This window comes from Phyllobates terribilis, unplaced genomic scaffold, assembly GCF_046119375.1.
Source record: "Phyllobates terribilis strain yellow unplaced genomic scaffold, ASM4611937v1 Scaffold_4__5_contigs__length_816908805, whole genome shotgun sequence".
NCBI classification, from domain to species: domain Eukaryota; kingdom Metazoa; phylum Chordata; class Amphibia; order Anura; family Dendrobatidae; genus Phyllobates; species Phyllobates terribilis.
The window spans coordinates 78,878,315-78,897,902 of record NW_027362764.1 but is presented as its reverse complement, the minus strand read 5'-3'; the positions used below and the strand labels follow the sequence as shown (position 1 = coordinate 78,897,902).

Genomic DNA, 19,588 nt, shown 5'->3' with positions numbered 1-19,588 from the left:
GCCATGGATTCATGTGATAATTTCCCCGCCATTATACAACCTTGGACAAACCGTCAGAGTGATGTCACTCACTGCAAGGCTGTCTCAACGAGACTATGGTCCCTGCACCACTTAACAGTTATGCCGATGTCAGCTGATGGTCGTTGCACCGGCTACAGAAGAGGACGCCGTGTACTGTGGGAGCGGAGGAAGGTGAGAAGAATGTTTTTTTTTTATGCTTTAGAGAACAGAGGCAGAACGGTCGACATATATACAAGGAAGGAAGGAACCTAGGAAGAGGAACATATGTACCAGGAAGGGGCCCAGGATGAGGAACATATATACCAGGAAGGGGCCCAGGATGAGGAACATATATACCAGGAAGGGGCCCAGGATGAGGGACATATATACCAGGAAGGGGCCCAGGATGAGGGACATATATACCAGGAAGGGGCCCAGGATGAGGGACATATATACCAGGAAGGGGCCCAAGATGGGGAAATATATACCAGGATGAGGGACATATATACCATGATGGAGTGAGTATGTAAAAGGATGAGGGACATATATACAAGGAAGGAACCCAGGATGACGGACATATATACCAATAAGGGGCCCAGGATGAGGTACATATATATCAGGAAGGAGGGTACCTGGATGAGGGACATATATATCAGCAAGGGGCCCAGGTTGGGGGGGGGATATGTAGCAGGATTGGGAACATATATATACCAAGATGGGCAGAACAGTGACTCAGTGGTTAGCACTGCAGCCTTGCAGTGCTGGGGTCCTGGGTCAAATCCCACCACGGACAACATCTGCAAGGAGTTTGTATGTTCTTTCTTGTTTGTGTGGGTTTCCTCCGGTTCTCCGGTTTCCTCCCACACTCCAAAGACATACTGATAGGGAATTTAGATTGTGAGCCCCAATGGGGATAGCAATGATAATGTATGTAAAGCGCTGCAGAATATATAAAATATATTTGGCACTATATAAAAATAAAGATTATTATTATTAAGATGAGGGACATATTTACCAGAATGGGGGGCATATATAAAAGGATGAGGGACATATATACAAGGAAATAACTCAGGTATATACAGTACAGACCAAAAGTTTGGACACACCTTCTCATTTAAAGATTTTTCTGTATTTTCATGACTATGAAAGTTGTACATTCACACTGAAGGCATCAAAACTATGAATTAACACATGTGGAATTATATACTTAACAAAAAAGTGTGAAACTACTGAAAATATGTATTATATTCTAGGTTCTTCAAAGTAGCCACCTTTTGCTTTGATGACTGCTTTGCACACTCTTGGCATTCTCTTGATGAGCTTCAAGAGGTAGTCACCGGAAATGGTTTTCACTTCACAGGTGTGCCCTGTCAGGTTTAATCAGTGGGATTTCTTGCCCTATAAATGGGGTTGGGACCATAAGTTGTGTTGTGCAGAAGTCTGGTGGATACACAGCTGATAGTCCTACTGAATAGACTGTTAGAATTTGTATTATGGCAAGAAAAATGCAGCTAAGTAAAGAAAAATGAGTGGCCATCATTACTTTAAGAAATGAAGGTCAGTCAGTCCGAAAAATTGGGCAAACTTTGAAAGTGTCCCTAAGTGCAGTTGCAAAAACCATCAAGCGCTACAAATAAACTGGCTCACATGAGGAACGCCCCAGGAAAGGAAGACCAAGAGTTACCTCTGTTTCTGAGGATAAGTTTATCCGAGTCACCAGCCTCAGAAATCGCAGGTTAACAGCAGCTCAGATTAGAGACCAGGTCAATGCCACACTGAGTTCTAGCAGCAGACACATCTCTACAACAACTGTTAAGAGGAGACTGTGCAGCAGGCCTTCATGGTTAAATAGCTGCTAGTAAACCACTGCTAAGGACAGGCAACAAGCAGAAGAGACTTGTTTGGGCTAAAGAACACAAGGAATGGACATTAGACAAGTGGAGATCTGTGCTTTGGTCTGATGAGTCCAAATTTGAGATCTTTGGTTCCAACCACCGTGTCTTTGTGCGACGCAGAAAAGGTGAACGGATGGACTCTACATGCCTGGTTCCCACCGTGAAGCATGGAGGAGGAGGTGTGATGGTGTGGGGGTGCTTTGCTGGTGACACTGTTGGAGATTTATTCAAAATTTAAGGCATACTGAACCAGCATGGCTACCACAGCATCTTGCAGCGGCATGCTATTCCATCCGGTTTGCGTTTAGTTGGACCATCATTTATTTTTCAACAGGACAATGACCCCAAACACACCTCCAGGCTGTGTAAGGGCTATTTGACCAAGAAGGAAAGTAATGGGGTGCTACGCCAGATGACCTGGCCTCCACAGTCACCAGAACTGAACCCAATCGAGATGGTTTGGGGTGAGCTGGACCGCAGAGTGAAGGCAAAAGGGCCAACAAGTGCTAAGCATCTCTGGGAACTCCTTCAAGATTGTTGGAAGACCATTTCCGGTGACTACCTCTTCAAGTTCATCAAGAGAATGCCAAGAGTGTGCAAAGCAGTCATCAAAGCAAAAGGTGGCTACTTTGAAGAACCTAGAATATAAGACATATTTTCAGTTGTTTCACACTTTTTTGTTAAGTATATAATTCCACATGTGTTAATTCATAGTTTTGATGCCTTCGGTGTGAATGTACAATTTTCATAGTCATGAAAATACAGAAAAATCTTTAAATGAGAAGGTGTGTCCAAACTTTTGGTCTGTACTGTATATACTTGGATGGGGACATATCTACCAGGAAGGGGCCCAGGATGGGGGACACATATAAAAGGATGGGGGACATATATACAGTGGGGAAAATAAGTATTTGATACACTGACGATTTTGCAAGTTTTCCCACCTACAAAGAATGGAGAGGTCTGTATTTTTTTTATCATAGATACACTTCACCTGTGAGAGACAGAATCTAAAAATGAAAAACAGAAAATCACATTGTATGATTTTTAAATAATTAAATTGCATGAAATAAGTATATGATCACCTACCAACCAGCAAGAATTCTGGCTCTCACAGACCTGTTAGTTTTCCTTTAAGAAGCCCTACTCTGCACTCATTACCTGTATTAATTGCACCTGTTTGAATTCATTACCTTTATAAAAAAAAACGTTGTCCACAAACTCAATCAATCACACACCAACCTCTCCACCATGGCGAAGACCAATGACCTGTCTAAGAACACCAGGGACAAAATTGTAGACCTGTACAAGGTTGGGATGGGCTACAGGACAATTGGTTAAGCAGCTTGGTGAGACGTCAACAACTGTTTGCACAATTATTAGAGAACGGAAGAAGCACAAGATGATTGTCAGTCTTCCTCGGTCTGGGGCTCCATGCAGTATCTCTTCTCGTGGGGGTAAGGATGATTCTGAGAAAGGTCAGGAATTAGTCCAGAACTACATGGGAGGACCTGGTCAATGGCCTGAAGAGAGTTGGGACCAAAGTCTCAAACATTACCGCTATTAACACACTACGCCTCATGGATTAAAATCCTGAAGGACTTGCAAGTTCCCCCAGCTAATGCCAGCACTTGTCCAGGCCCATTTGAAGTTCACCAATGACCATCTGGATGATCCAGAGGAGGCATGGGAGAAGGTCATGTGGTCAGATGACACCAAAATAGAACTTTTTGGTATCAACTCCAATTTGGAGGAAGAATAAGGATGAGTACAAACCCAAGAACACCGTCCCAACCGTGAAGCATAGTGGCGGAAACATCATACTTTGGGAATGCTTTCCTGCAAAGGGGACAGGGCAACTGCACTATATTGAAGGAAGGATGGATGGGGTCATGTATCACAAGATTTTGGTCAACAACCTCCTTTCCTCAGTAAGAGCAGTGAAGATGGGTCGTAGCTGGGTCTTCCAGCATGACAATGACCTAAAACACACAGTCAGGTCAACTAAAGAGTGGCTCCGTAAGATGAATTTCAATGCCCTGGAGTGGCCTAGCCAGTCTCCAGACCTTAACCCAATAGAAAATCTTTGGAGGGAGCTGAAACTCAATGTTGCCCAGCAACAGCCCCGAAACCTGAAAGATCTGGAGAAGATCTGTGTGGAGGAGTGGGCCAAAATCCCTGCTGCAGTGTGTGCAAACTTGGTCAGGAATAGAGATGAGCAATGTTCTACTCGATCTGTTCGCCAATCTCAAATTCGAGCTGTTTTGGGCGGTGTTCGAGCCGTTCGGCGAACACGAACGATTTGAGAAAAATTCGGCTGTTCGAGGTTATGTTCGATAACTGTTCGTGCACCAAAATCATAACTGGATTTTTTCTCAGTAATGATGAAAATTAATGTTAATACGCAGTTTGAGTGTACAGCGGGGTGGGGGGAGGGGCAGGGGATGGATCTCTGCAGGAATAATGAAGATCTCCATTTTTTTTTCTCTTTCCCGCATTTACAGTGGGGAGGTGCAATCTGTCAGCCTACCAGCAGCGCACACACGGAGCGAAGTGCTTTTTTCACACAAGCAAGGGCATGTGTCATTGGCAGTGTATGTCACATGTCCTTGCCCTATAAGACCAAGCCATTTTCCCCGTCGCCACCATTTTCTCACTGCTGCAGCTGCGTGTTAGACGGCACCGCTGTTGCTGTGTGCGCTATACCTTGTTAATTTCAAGCCAATTTTCGCACAAATCTAAGGATAGCTTGGGAGTAGGGAATAGTTGTGATTGCAGTCCTTTTAAGGACTAGGTTACAGCATTTCCTACGACTTTTATCAGGCAGGTCTGTGCTCTTAAATAGATAGATTGTGGGAGTAAAGACTAATTGTAATTGCAGTCCTTTTCAGGACTAGGTTACATCAGTTCCTATCAGTTTTTGCCAGGCAGGTCTGTGCCAGTGCTGTGCAAGTTTTTTTCACAGCATTTGGCTGAATCTAGCAAAGCTAATCCTTTTTGGCCTATTGCAGAGTGTGTTAGTCAGTGGAGTAGCCTATCTGTGTTGCAAGATATACCACCTGTGTATAGAATACCAATTTTTTTACTGCACCTAGTGAAGTAAAATCTTTTGGGCATAGCATCATTCTATTAGTCCATCTATACTGACCTCCATCAAGTTGCAAATTGAATATAATTTTTTTCTGCATCTAGCTCTGAAAAAATATTTGGGCTTCTAGCAGTGTGTGGGACTTGTTCTATTAGTCCATCTATACTGACCTCCATCAGGTTGCAAACTGAATATAATTTTTTTCTGCATCTAGCTCTGAAAAAATATTTGGCCTTCTAGCAGTGTGTGGGACTTTCTCTATTAGTCCATCTATACTGACCTCCATCAGGTTGCAAACTGAATATATTTTTTTTCTGCATCTACCTCTGAAAAAATATTGGGCTTCTAGCTGTGTGTGGGACTTGTTCTATTAATCCATCTATACAGACCTCCATCAGGTTGCAAACTGAATATAATTTTTTTCTGCATCTACCTCTGAAAAAATATTTGGGCTTCTAGCAGTGTGTGGGACTTGTTCTATTAGTCCATCTATACTGACCTCCATCAGGTTGCAAACTGAACATATTTTTTTTCTGCATCTACCTCTGAAAAAATATTGGGCTTCTAGCTGTGTGTGGGACTTGTTCTATTAATCCATCTATACAGACCTCCATCAGGTTGCAAACTGAATATAATTTTTTTCTGCATCTACCTCTGAAAAAATATTTGGGCTTCTAGCTGTGTGTGGGACTTGTTCTATTAGTCCATCTATACTGACCTCCATCAGGTTGCAAACTGAAAATAATTTTTTGTCTGCATCTAGCTCTGAAAAAATATTTGGCCTTCTAGCAGTGTGTGGGACTTTCTCTATTAGTCCATCTATACTGACCTCCATCAGGTTGCAAATTAAAAATAATTTTTATCTGCATCCAGCTCTGAAAAAATATTTGGCCTTCTAGCAGTGTGTGGGACTTTCTCTATTAGTCCATCTATACTGACCTCCATCAGGGTGCAAATTAAAAATAATTTTTATCTGCATCCAGCTCTAAAAAAATATTTGGCCTTCTAGCAGTGTGTGGGACTTTCTCTATTAGTCCATCTATACTGACCTCCATCAGGTTGCAAATTAAAAATAATTTTTTGTCTGCATCTAGCTCTGAAAAAATATTTGGCCTTCTAGCAGTGTGTGGGACTTTCTCTATTAGTCCATCTATACTGACCTCCATCAGGTTGCAAACTGAATATAATTTTTTTCTGCATCTACCTCTGAAAAAATATTGGGCTTCTAGCTGTGTGTGGGACTTTCTCTATTAGTCCATCTATACTGACCTCCATCAGGTTGCAAACTGAATATATTTTTTTTCTGCATCTACCTCTGAAAAAATATTGGGCTTCTAGCTGTGTGTGGGACTTGTTCTATTAATCCATCTATACAGACCTCCATCAGGTTGCAAACTGAATATAATTTTTTTCTGCATCTACCTCTGAAAAAATATTTGGGCTTCTAGCTGTGTGTGGGACTTGTTCTATTAGTCCATCTATACTGACCTCCATCAGGTTGCAAACTGAAAATAATTTTTTGTCTGCATCTAGCTCTGAAAAAATATTTGGCCTTCTAGCAGTGTGTGGGACTTTCTCTATTAGTCCATCTATACTGACCTCCATCAGGTTGCAAATTAAAAATAATTTTTATCTGCATCCAGCTCTGAAAAAATATTTGGCCTTCTAGCAGTGTGTGGGACTTTCTCTATTAGTCCATCTATACTGACCTCCATCAGGTTGCAAATTAAAAATAATTTTTATCTGCATCCAGCTCTGAAAAAATATTTGGCCTTCTAGCAGTGTGTGGGACTTTCTCTATTAGTCCATCTATACTGACCTCCATCAGGTTGCAAACTGAATATATTTTTTTTCTTCATCTAACTCTGAAAAAATATTGGGCTTCTAGCTGTGTGTGGGACTTGTTCTATTAATCCATCTATACAGACCTCCATCAGGTTGCAAACTGAATATAATTTTTTTCTGCATCTACCTCTGAAAAAATATTTGGGCTTCTAGCTGTGTGTGGGACTTGTTCTATTAGTCCATCTATACTGACCTCCATCAGGTTGCAAACTGAAAATAATTTTTTGTCTGCATCTAGCTCTGAAAAAATATTTGGCCTTCTAGCAGTGTGTGGGACTTTCTCTATTAGTCCATCTATACTGACCTCCATCAGGTTGCAAACTGAATATAATTTTTTTCTGCATCTAGCTCTGAAAAAATATTTGGCCTTCTAGCAGTGTGTGGGACTTTCTCTATTTGTCCATCTATACTGACCTCCATCAGGTTGCAAATTAAAAATAATTTTTATCTGCATCCAGCTCTGAAAAAATATTTGGCCTTCTAGCAGTGTGTGGGACATTCTCTATTAGTCCATCTATACTGACCTCCATCAGGTTGCAAATTAAAAATGATTTTTTGTCTGCATCTAGCTCTGAAAAAATATTTGGCCTTCTAGCAGTGTGTGGGACTTTCTCTATTAGTCCATCTATACTGACCTCCATCAGGTTGCAAACTGAATATATTTTTTTTCTGCATCTACCTCTGAAAAAATATTTGGCTTCTAGCTGTGTGTGGGACTTGTTCTATTAATCCATCTATACAGACCTCCATCAGGTTGCAAACTGAATATAATTTTTTTCTGCATCTACCTCTGAAAAAATATTTGGGCTTCTAGCTGTGTGTGGGACTTGTTCTATTAGTCCATCTATACTGACCTCCATCAGGTTGCAAACTGAAAATAATTTTTTGTCTGCATCTAGCTCTGAAAAAATATTTGGCCTTCTAGCAGTGTGTGGGACTTTCTCTATTAGTCCATCTATACTGACCTCCATCAGGTTGCAAATTAAAAATAATTTTTATCTGCATCTACCTCTGAAAAAATATTTGGGCTTCTAGCTGTGTGTGGGACTTGTTCTATTAGTCCATCTATACTGACCTCCATCAGGTTGCAAACTGAATATAATTTTTTTCTGCATCTAGCTCTGAAAAAATATTTGGCCTTCTAGCAGTGTGTGGGACTTTCTCTATTAGTCCATCTATACTGACCTCCATCAGGTTGCAAATTAAAAATAATTTTTATCTGCATCCAGCTCTGAAAAAATATTTGGCCTTCTAGCAGTGTGTGGGACTTTCTCTATTAGTCCATCTATACTGACCTCCATCAGGTTGCAAATTAAAAATAATTTTTATCTGCATCTACCTCTGAAAAAATATTTGGGCTTCTAGCTGTGTGTGGGACTTGTTCTATTAGTCCATCTATACTGACCTCCATCAGGTTGCAAACTGAATATAATTTTTTTCTGCATCTAGCTCTGAAAAAATATTTGGCCTTCTAGCAGTGTGTGGGACTTTCTCTATTAGTCCATCTATACTGACCTCCATCAGGTTGCAAATTAAAAATAATTTTTACCTGCATCCAGCTCTGAAAAAATATTTGGCCTTCTAGCAGTGTGTGGGACTTTCTCTATTAGTCCATCTATACTGACCTCCATCAGGTTGCAAATTAAAAATAATTTTTTGTCTGCATCTAGCTCTGAAAAAATATTTGGCCTTCTAGCAGTGTGTGGGACTTTCTCTATTAGTCCATCTATACTGACCTCCATCAGGTTGCAAACTGAATATATTTTTTTTCTGCATCTACCTCTGAAAAAATATTTGGGCTTCTAGCTGTGTGTGGGACTTTCTCTATTAGTCCATCTATACTGACCTCCATCAGGTTGCAAATTGAATATAATTTTTTTCTGCATCTAACCCAGCCAATAGTTTTGGCCTAATACCACAGTTTGGCCACTCAGCTCTGCTCGGTTACCATCCATTGTTTTTTTGTGCAAACAACTCCAGAGTTGTGAATTAGTTAACCACCAAAATGAGTGGAAAAAGGCCTGCTGCTGGTGGAAAGGGGAATAGGCGTGTTGGGAAGGGGAAAAAAGGTTGTGTCCGTGGGGTAGGTGTTAAAGCAACAGTAACATCTGCAGAAGAAAGACCATCTTCCAGCCAAACTAAAATGTCTACTTCTTTTAGCGGACAATGTGATAAGATCCCTTTCCTACGGCCACGCCAATCGCTACAAATTCCAGATGAGGCACAAAAACAGCAGGTGCTTCAACGGATATCAAGTGCTCCTTTAAGTGGGCTCTCCTCCACATCAACTTCAACATCACAAATACTCCAGTCCTCAAAGGTGTCACCCCAATCGCACTTGCTTCCTCACAGCTCCCAAATCTCCAGCTGCCCGTCTGAGTATGAGGTAGAACAGATGGTTGAGTCTGCAGAGCTGTTTATGACGCGCCCCCTGGGACATATTCCTTTTTGAGGGGAATACCCGGCACCGGATCAGATGGGGGGTTGTAGTCTCCGAGCGGCTGTGACCCGGTCCCGTGCCCAGGGCGTCAAGCTAAGTGTTATGTGGCAGTCCTTACTGATGTTATAAGAGTTCTTTTGTGTCGACTACGCCACCCGTTGTAATGCGGTCACTGTGGCCGCCGCTGCAGCAGGGTCCGCTGAGGCTGATGGTGGATGTGCAGCTTGGTGGGATAACCCCCAACGGGAGGGGTATAGCCTCAGAGGGGACAGGCGCAGAGGATGGGGGTTGTGGTGGTGCGGTGCAGCCGGCAATGAAGACAGACTCGGGTTGTGCAGTTAAGGGAGTTTACTTACTGCGGATGTTTCGGTCACTCCAGCTGTTAGTGACCACCCGAGCCGTGCTGCGTCCACCAGGTCCTGGATCCGGCCAACCCCCAAACAAGTCCGGAGCGTGGCCCTGAGCTCTCCCTCTGTCCTTTCTTCAGCCGTCCCCACCAGTGATCCACCTAGGTCCAGCTCCCTCGGGCCTTCTGCTGGGCAACCCTTGGCCTTAGGTTCCCTGACCCTCCATGTGGTATGCCTTCAGGGTGGATGTAGTGGGTGGCCGTGGCAGATGCTGCCCACAGCCTCCGGTCTCTGGCTAGGGATGTTTTTGCCCCCACCAGCTTGGGTTCCGGTACCCTTGTGCTGACTCCTCACCCGGTGCTCTAATTTGGGTTCTTGGGTCCCTTCAGTCTTCCCCCTCTGGGTCTTTCTCTTTCTTTCTCCTCTCTCTCTCTCCAACTGACTTGTTCTCAGCGTCTGACCCTGATCTAAGTTGGTGCCCTCCTTATATATCCCTCTATGTGTGAGCTCAGGTGACCAGCACCCAATGAGCTCCTATCACTACCCAGACTGCTCCCCCTATCTGCCCCTACACTACATGGGATGTACCACCCCCCTCCCACTCCAGCCAGGAACAGGCTTGGTTGTACCTGCACATTTCTAAGTGGGAGTACCGTCGGCCTGCTCCTCTGGAATGGGATGTATGTAGTGCATGCAGTCTATCTGAGCTCAGTTCCACACTCCTTCCTTACCCGGGAGTGGAATATCACACCTCTGGGTTGAGGTGCAATACCCCTGTAGCAGCCGAATCCTCAGGGTGCTACATTCCCCCCTGGTAAATCACAGCACGTCCTCGGGCTGCAAGACAAAACACCAAAACATACAAAATTTTTATATGAACATATAAAACATATAAAACATTATATATATATAAAACTTTTTCATATAAACATTCTCGTCGTCTCTGGTTTCAGGTTCCTCCTCCGGACACTGTGCAACGTGTGTCCGGGAAAAGTGCGACAGTCTTTCTAGAAAAATGGCTTCTCCTATAAAACCGGTAGGGGGCGCCTTAGAAAGCGCAACTATATACAGGGGAATTTGGCCGTTCTCAGTCCCCGGCCAAGAAAAGGGAAAGGGATGGCTGCTCACAGTCCTCAGCCTGGTTTGGGTAGGGGACACACGGGTTAAACTGTTCACTGGTCCCAACGGGGACTAAACTTTAAAGCAGCCACGGTTACTTGGGTACCCCGACAGGTAACTATATACAGTCCTTTGTACTATCTCAGTCATAGTACCTTCTAGCCTTGAACCCGTCCGGGTCTTCTGGCTCCTCCTCCCTACACCGCAACTCCTCCTCTGTCAGGCGATGCACGTGGAGGGCGTAAGGTCCCTTGGCACACTTGTGCCGGGTGAACGTTACCTCGTCACCGACGTAGAGGTCACGGCCTTTGTGACCCTCTGGCAGGTGGGACTCGACGTCCCGTCGGGTAACGAAGACGTCACCCATGGTGTTCCGGTCCTTTATGAAGCCCCACCCATGCTGCGCATTAAACTTTATTACCGTCCCGATGGTACGGGGACGATTTGCTGCATAGGGGTCCCTTCTGGTCCGACTCTTTTGCTCCGCGCTGCGGGTCTGGGCCCATTGCTCTCTGACCCGCCTCTCCTCCCGTTCTCTCTGAAACTCTGCCAGCTGTTGACGGCAACACTCTGTGCGTTCAGCTGCAGCTGCCCGAGTCTCTCCGGTGAACCCCATCAAATCTTCTCCCGTGGGGTCCCACACGAATTGGGCTTCTTCTAGTGGAGGCGAGACCCGAGTCACGGGCTTTGGAGCCGGGATCAGGGGCTCACACAGGGGACCTAACTTCTTTTGTCGCTCCAGTTCCAAGAATTCTTCGGGCCAGATGAAAGGCCGCCCGTCCGGCCACGCCAGCTGGCTGAAGGGGTCCTCTCCCAGATATGGCACCCTTGGTGTTTCGGGTGCGGGCGTGATGGTGGGGGCGCCCAGGTTACCCAGGCCTTGCGGCCAGGCCGGGGGCATCTGGAAGGTAAATGGAACTGTTAACACGGCGGCGCCCTGGGCTACCTGGCCTTGCGACCAGGCCGGAGGCTCCGCGGAGGTAGATGGCTCTGCTGGGGATGCGGCGCCCGGAAACGCTAGGCCCTGCGACCAGGCCGGAGGCTCCTCCTCTTCCTTCGCCACGCTCCGGGTCACGACGCGTGACGTCACCGGGGTCGCGACGGCGGCTTCCGGTCGGGGCCTAGTCGGTGGCGGTGTCATGGCGGTCTCGGGTACGGCCGGGGGACCTTCGGGCTCTGCGACGGGGAGCTGGGGCAGATAAGCGGTCTTCCGGTATGGGGTATAGGCGTCCCCCTTACCTGCTGCCATGCGTCTCGCTCCCTCTTCTGCGCCGTCTCCGGCCTTGGGTCCTCCCGCGTCATCCGCAGAGGCAGTCGGTGTCTTCTTCCAAGGGAGCGGGTTCCGTGGACGGGTTCCAGCTTGCTGGGCCATCTCCCGGCCCCACTCCGCCAGGATCTCCCTCTGCACTCGGGCCATCCTTCCCGCGAGGCCCTCCAGGGCACTCCGCGCGCACTCCCGATCTCGGGGAAGCTGCGCCAGGATCTCCGCTAAGCCTAGCGGGGTTGTTGACTCCAGCAGGCTCCTGACCATCGGGTCGGTGCTGCTCTGCTCTCCTCTTTCTTCTTTTTGCAGGCTCCTGGCCAGCGGGCCGGTGCTGCGCTGCTGCCGCTCCATTCCCGGGTCTATTCTTCCTCTCCTCGACTCCGGGTGCTCTCGTTCTGGACACCTTGCCTCCGGGTGCGCTCGTTCTAGACTGCCCCAAGCGACACCCATCTTTTCTCTTTTCTTTCGTCTCCTCCCACTTAGAGGGCGGTCCCGGGGCAACTCGGTGACTGTCAGCTCCAGGGGTAGTTCTTTCACGCTGACAGACACCTCCAGCATCACAGTCTCTGTTGGTGGGGGCGGTTTCCACTTTTGGCGCCATTTTCTGTCCTGGCCCACGATGGGAGGTGGCCTCCTGCCCTCCTTTGGCACGCCCATAATGGCGTCCGCTGCTCTTCCAAGGCGGGAAATCTGCGGTTTTGGCGGGAACAAGCTGGAAATGGCGGACAATCGGCGGGAAACGACTGGTGATGGAGTCCGATGGCGTGGACCCTCCGGAACCGGCGGGAGACTTCTTTCTGAGGTAAACTTGCACTTTTCTTCAGGCACGCAGTACCCGGGTGTTGCGGGCACGTAATCCTGCCGACTACGCCAAAGTTGACGCGCCCCCTGGGACATATTCCTTTTTGAGGGGAATACCCGGCACCGGATCAGATGGGGGGTTGTAGTCTCCGAGCGGCTGTGACCCGGTCCCGTGCCCAGGGCGTCAAGCTAAGTGTTATGTGGCAGTCCTTACTGATGTTATAAGAGTTCTTTTGTGTCGACTACGCCACCCGTTGTAATGCGGTCACTGTGGCCGCCGCTGCAGCAGGGTCCGCTGAGGCTGATGGTGGATGTGCAGCTTGGTGGGATAACCCCCAACGGGAGGGGTATAGCCTCAGAGGGGACAGGCGCAGAGGATGGGGGTTGTGGTGGTGCGGTGCAGCCGGCAATGAAGACAGACTCGGGTTGTGCAGTTAAGGGAGTTTACTTACTGCGGATGTTTCGGTCACTCCAGCTGTTAGTGACCACCCGAGCCGTGCTGCGTCCACCAGGTCCTGGATCCGGCCAACCCCCAAACAAGTCCGGAGCGTGGCCCTGAGCTCTCCCTCTGTCCTTTCTTCAGCCGTCCCCACCAGTGATCCACCTAGGTCCAGCTCCCTCGGGCCTTCTGCTGGGCAACCCTTGGCCTTAGGTTCCCTGACCCTCCATGTGGTATGCCTTCAGGGTGGATGTAGTGGGTGGCCGTGGCAGATGCTGCCCACAGCCTCCGGTCTCTGGCTAGGGATGTTTTTGCCCCCACCAGCTTGGGTTCCGGTACCCTTGTGCTGACTCCTCACCCGGTGCTCTAATTTGGGTTCTTGGGTCCCTTCAGTCTTCCCCCTCTGGGTCTTTCTCTTTCTTTCTCCTCTCTCTCTCTCCAACTGACTTGTTCTCAGCGTCTGACCCTGATCTAAGTTGGTGCCCTCCTTATATATCCCTCTATGTGTGAGCTCAGGTGACCAGCACCCAATGAGCTCCTATCACTACCCAGACTGCTCCCCCTATCTGCCCCTACACTACATGGGATGTACCACCCCCCTCCCACTCCAGCCAGGAACAGGCTCGGTTGTACCTGCACATTTCTAAGTGGGAGTACCGTCGGCCTGCTCCTCTGGAATGGGATGTATGTAGTGCATGCAGTCTATCTGAGCTCAGTTCCACACTCCTTCCTTACCCGGGAGTGGAATATCACACCTCTGGGTTGAGGTGCAATACCCCTGTAGCAGCCGAAACCTCAGGGTGCTACATTTACTCATACTATAGCCTGGGAATCAGAGGTCGACTCCAGCGCTTCTGTGAATCCAGACGAGGAAGTGATCTGCACTGATGCCCAGAATCTTTATAAGTCGGATCCAGGACCAGACGCAGAAGGTTCTGACCATAATGTAGACCCTCATTCCCAAACTGTAACTCCTGTTGGTGGAGACAATGAGGAAGACGATGATGAGACTCAAATACCTGATTGGAGCGACAACTTTAGTTTTTGTCAGGGCAGGAACAGGTTGGCTCTGAGGACGACGGGTGTGATAACGCACAGGGTGATGATGATGAGGTTGGAGATCCCACTTACTGTCAACCCACAGTCAGCCAAGAGATGAGGTCAGCAGAGGAGGTGGAGGAAGATGCTAGTGACGACGAGGTCAGGTTGCGCCTTCCTGGACAGAGACGTAGTACTGAAAGCACGTCAACAACTGCATCCTCAAACACAACTCTGCCTCTCACCACAAGTCGTGGTGGCTCTTCAGGTCGCATGGGTGCTAAGCCTTGCATAGCCTGGGCATTTTTTCAGATCGATAAAGATGACCCAACTCGTGTTATCTGTAACATTTGTCAGCAAAAGCTAAGTAGAGGCCAAAAAATACATAGTTTGAGTACTTCATGCATGTACCGGCACATGGACATGAAGCATAAGTTGCAGTGGGAAGCTCAGTGTGCTACAATGCGGCCTAGCCGGCCGGGCCAACCACCGTCTGCCATATCTTGTGCATCCGCGGCCTCTTCATCCTCTGTGACTGGGGGGACAGCAGTCACACCTGTTTTGGGGCGCAGACCTGCCACCTCTTTACCCGCAACAGCCAGCGTGATTGGCAGGTCATCATTTTCTTTGGAGGTGGTAACACCAGCTGGTGTTGAGCGCTGTCCGACATCGATAGCACCACCTTTGGATCAAGGCAACCTAACATGTCCGCCTGCATCTTCCTCACAGACCGGCAGTTTGCCGGGGACACCCTTATCAACCCCGTCTAAGCACAATGGCCAGCCCTCGGTCCCTCAGATGTGGACAAGTAAAAGACCATTTCCTCCTAGCCATGAGAAAGCTAAGAGGTTGAATTTCACCATCTGCAAGCTCTTGGCTACAGAAATGCTGCCTTTCCGCCTGGTGGACACAGAGGATTTTCTAGACCTTATGTCCGTCGCAGTGCCCCAGTACCAGATGCCCAGTCGGCACTACTTCTCAAAGAAAGGTGTGCCTGCGCTCCACCAGCATGTCGCACACAACATCACCGCTTCTTTGAGAAACTCTGTGTGTGACAGGGTGCATTTCACCACAGACACTTGGACGAGTAGGCATGGACAGGGGCGTTACATGTCGCTGACTGGGCACTGGGTAACTATGGTGACAGCAGGACAAGGGGCTGCTGTCCAAGTCTTGCCGTCCCCACGAGTTGTGCGTCAATCCTCTTTATGTCAAAGTTCCTCCACTGCTTCTGCCTCCTCAACCTCCTCTCGGTCTTCCACCTGCATCCAAAGAATGTCTGGTCATGCCACAAGCTTTCTAACTGCGCAGAAGGGATCCTGCACACCTCCTTACTATGCTGGCAGCAGGGCTCAACATCATCAGGCGGTTTTTACTTTGAAATGTCTGAGAAATGTGAGTCACACAGCTGAGGAGTTGTGGTCAGCTCTGGAGAACCAATTTCATGAATGGTTGTCTCCACTGGACCTGAAACTAGGGAAGGCCGTGTGCGACAATGCTGCAAACCTGGGTGCGGCCCTTCGCCGGGGCAATGTTACACACGTGCCTTGTATGGCTCACGTGTTGAACCTGGTTGTCCAGCAATTTTTAGCCTAGATGGCCTTCTGCAGAGGGCACGGTCGCTGTGTGCTCACTTCCGCCGTTCGCATCCCGTAGCTCAGCGACTTACATCTCTACAGAAGTCGTTAGGCCTGCCACTTCACCGGCTAAAATGCGATGTGCCTACCCGGTGGAATTCAACTCTGCACATGTTGCAGCGACTGTGGCAGCACCGACAAGCCCTGGTGCAATACGTTCTGACGTATAGCCTGGGCCAACGAGATCCGGAGGTGGGGCAAATCACGCTGGAGGAGTGGTCTCAGATCAGGGACCTATGCACCCTTCTGCACAGTTTTGAAATGGCGACGAAGATGTTTAGTGCTGACGATGCCATTATCAGCATGACTATTCTGGTGATTTACATGCTGGAGCACATATTAAACAGAATTCGGAGTCAGGTGGTGGCACAAGAGGAGGTGGAGGAAGTAGAGGAGGAGGAGTTGTATGCGGAAGGGCTAACATCTGCAAGGTCCAGACGGTCGGCAGCACCAAGGCGGCAGGCATGTGAGGGTGGTGGAGATGGTTTTACCAGGGCGCATGGTAGCAGCCAAACTAGTGAGGAAGGTGCAGGAGCCCAGGGAAAAGAGGAGGACGAACTGATGGAAGACTCATCAGATGAGGGAGACCTTGATCACATTTCTGTTGTGCGAGGTTGGGGGGAGAGGACAGAGGAAGGAAGCATGATTGTTACCTCTCCACCAACACAACAGGGACTTGGTGCTCCTGGATGCGCAACACACATGAGTGCCTTCTTGCTGCAGTACCTGCAACATGACCCTCGAATTGTGAGAATTAGAAATAATCCTGACTACTGGGTTGCCACACTGTTAGATCCCCGGTACAAAAGTAAATTTGCAGAAATTATTCCTGCCATAGAAAGGGATGCACGCATGCAGGAGTATCAGCAGAGACTGTTGCAGAATCTTACATGTGCTTTTCCACAAAACACCAGTGGTGCACGTAGTGAATCTCACAGTTCCAACTTGCCAACCGTGGGACCGTCAAGTGTTCAGCACTCAAACCGTAACAGAACCACAGTATCTGCTGGTAACATCAATTTTGCGGAATCATTTCACCACTTTTTTAGCCCATCCTTTGCAAGGCCACAGGAGACAAGAAGTCTGACACATAGTCAACGCCTAGAGACGATGGTACAGGAGTATCTCCAAGTAAACATTGAAGCCATGACTGTGTCACTGGACCCTTGCTCTTTTTGGGCTTCCAATCTGGATAAATGGCCGGAGCTAGCCACTTACGCCTTGGAGATCTTGTCATGCCCCGCAGCCAGCGTTCTGTCTGAACGTGTGTTCAGCGCTGTTGGTGGTGTGCTGACAGATAAGCGCACGCGGCTCTCCACTGATAATGTAGACAGACTCACGTTCATAAAGATGAACAAATCATGGATCCGAAACGACTTTTCTACCCCTGTGTCATCCTGGGGAGAGTAAAAGCTTGATGATTGGTTAAAATCACCCTACCGACCGTTTTAAGCTTTCAAATTACTAATCATGTTTATCTGTATCTTGACTGGAAAATAATTTGGGCTTTGTAGCAGTGTGCAGCACTGATCCTATTAGGCCATCTATACTAAGCTCCACCAGATTTAAAATTAATAATAATTTTTAGCTGCATCTAGCCCGGAAAATAATTTTGGGGCTCCGAGATGCGCAAGACACATAAGTGCCTTCTTGCTGCACTACCTGCAACATGACCCTCAGATTGTCGGAATTCGAAGTAATCCTGACTACTGGGTTGCCACACTCTTAGATCCCCCAAACTTTTCGATCAACCTTTTCATTTTAATAAAGACCAAAAAAATGGTCATTTTTGAAATTATAAGCATTAGCAGGTTATTAGAAACTGAAAGCAAACAGTTTTCAACTCAAAACTTTATTCTAGGTGATGTTACATTTTCACATAGGACCCCTTGTTCGAAAGGAGCTTCTGAACTCTCTCGTCCATTGAATTTGTCAGGTTTTGGATGGTTTCTGCTTCAATTGTTTTGCATGAGGACAGAATACCCTCTCAGAGCTGTTGCTTAGATGTGAACTGCCTCCCGCCATCATAGACACTCCTTTTGATGATGCTCCAGAGGTTCTGAATGGGGTAGAAGTCAGGGGAGCATGGGGGTCACACCATAAGTTTGTCCCCTTTTATGCCCATATCAGCCAGAGATGCAGATGTTTTATGTGCAGCATGAGATGGTGCATTATCATGCAAAAAAATGATCTTGCTGTGAAATACATGGTTCTTCTTCTTGAACCATGGCAGGAAGTGCTGTTTGAGAAAATCCACATACATTATGGAGTTCATCTTTAGCGCCTTCAGGGATCCTAAAGGGGCCGACAATCTCTCTCCCCATGATTCCAGCCCAAAACATTACTCCACCTCCTCCTTGTTGGCGCTGTAGCCGTGTTTGCGTGGGGTGTCCATCAACCAGCCATCCTCCACTCCATCCATCTGGACCGTCGAGCGCTGCACGGCACTCATCCGTGAACAAAACAGTTTTGAAATCAGTCTTCATGTAATGTTTGGCCCACTGGAGCCGTTTCTGCTTGTGTGAAGTGGATAGAGGAGGTCGACAGGATGGCATATGCACAGCTGCAAACCTCTGAAGGACCCTGCATCTTGTTGTTCGGGGGACGTTGGAGGCACCAGCAGCTTCAAAAACTTGTCTGCTGCTATGACAAGGCTTTTTTGCCGCTGCTCTTTTAACCTCACGTAATTGCCTGTAGGAAAGAGTCCTCAATTTGCCCTTATCAGCACGCACACGTGTGTACTGTGAATCAGCTACATACTTCTTGATTGCCAAGACACTTCATCTTGATCATCGCACAATGTTGATTGTAGTCATGCCTTGACCTAAACACTCCACAATTTGTTGCTTCTCAGCAGCCGACACATCCTTTTCTTTCCCATTTTGGCAGAAAATGTAGGCTGCTTAATAATGTGAGACAGCCTTCTTAAGTAGTCTTGCCTTTCATTGGACACACCTGCCAAACTAATTAGCACAGGTGTCTGCAATTGCTTACAGTGATATAAAGAGCCCTGACTCACATCACCATCAATGAGTTTAACTGACAAACAAACAAATTCTTCCCTTATCACTCCTAAACACTTTTTGCATAATAATTTGGAACACAGTGTACATGTGCTTTTCCACAAAACACCAGTGGTTCACGTAGTCAATCTTACAGTTCTAACTTGCCAACCGTGGTCTGTATGGAGTTGTTCAATAAAGGGCCCAAAATTAAGATAACATAGATGGGAGAGGTCTCTATGAATAGGAATTCCTAAGTATTTGATACCCTGTGAGGGCCAGGCAAAGGGAAAGTTGGACTGGATGGAATCCTATATGGATTTGGGGAGGTAGACATCGAGGGCCTCAGACTTCGCTGCATTGATTTTAAAATTTGACCATGTAACAAAGTGATCTATTTCAGCCATAACAGCATGGATGGATATATGTGATTGAGTGATATATACTAGTACATCATCAGCAAATAGAGAGCACTTGTACTCGGTGCCTCACACCTCAATCCACCTAATATTGGGGTTATGGCGAATTGATGAGAGCAGGTGCTCCGTCACTAGGATGTATAAGAGAGAGGACAGAGGACATCCCTGCCTTGTCCCATTGGTGATTGTGAAAGGTGATGAAAATGTTCTGACGCGCCCCCTGGGCCTTGGGACACCCGGAGCCGGACCCTTTT

At 47.4% G+C, this 19,588-nt stretch overlaps 1 protein-coding gene across 2 annotated transcripts in view; it reads right to left on the bottom strand.

Moving 5' to 3' along the window:
* Window positions 1-19,588, bottom strand: part of GPR158 (G protein-coupled receptor 158) — a 361,595-nt gene that overhangs the window by 8,043 nt on the left and 333,964 nt on the right. The gene's annotated exons all lie outside the window — the stretch shown is intronic.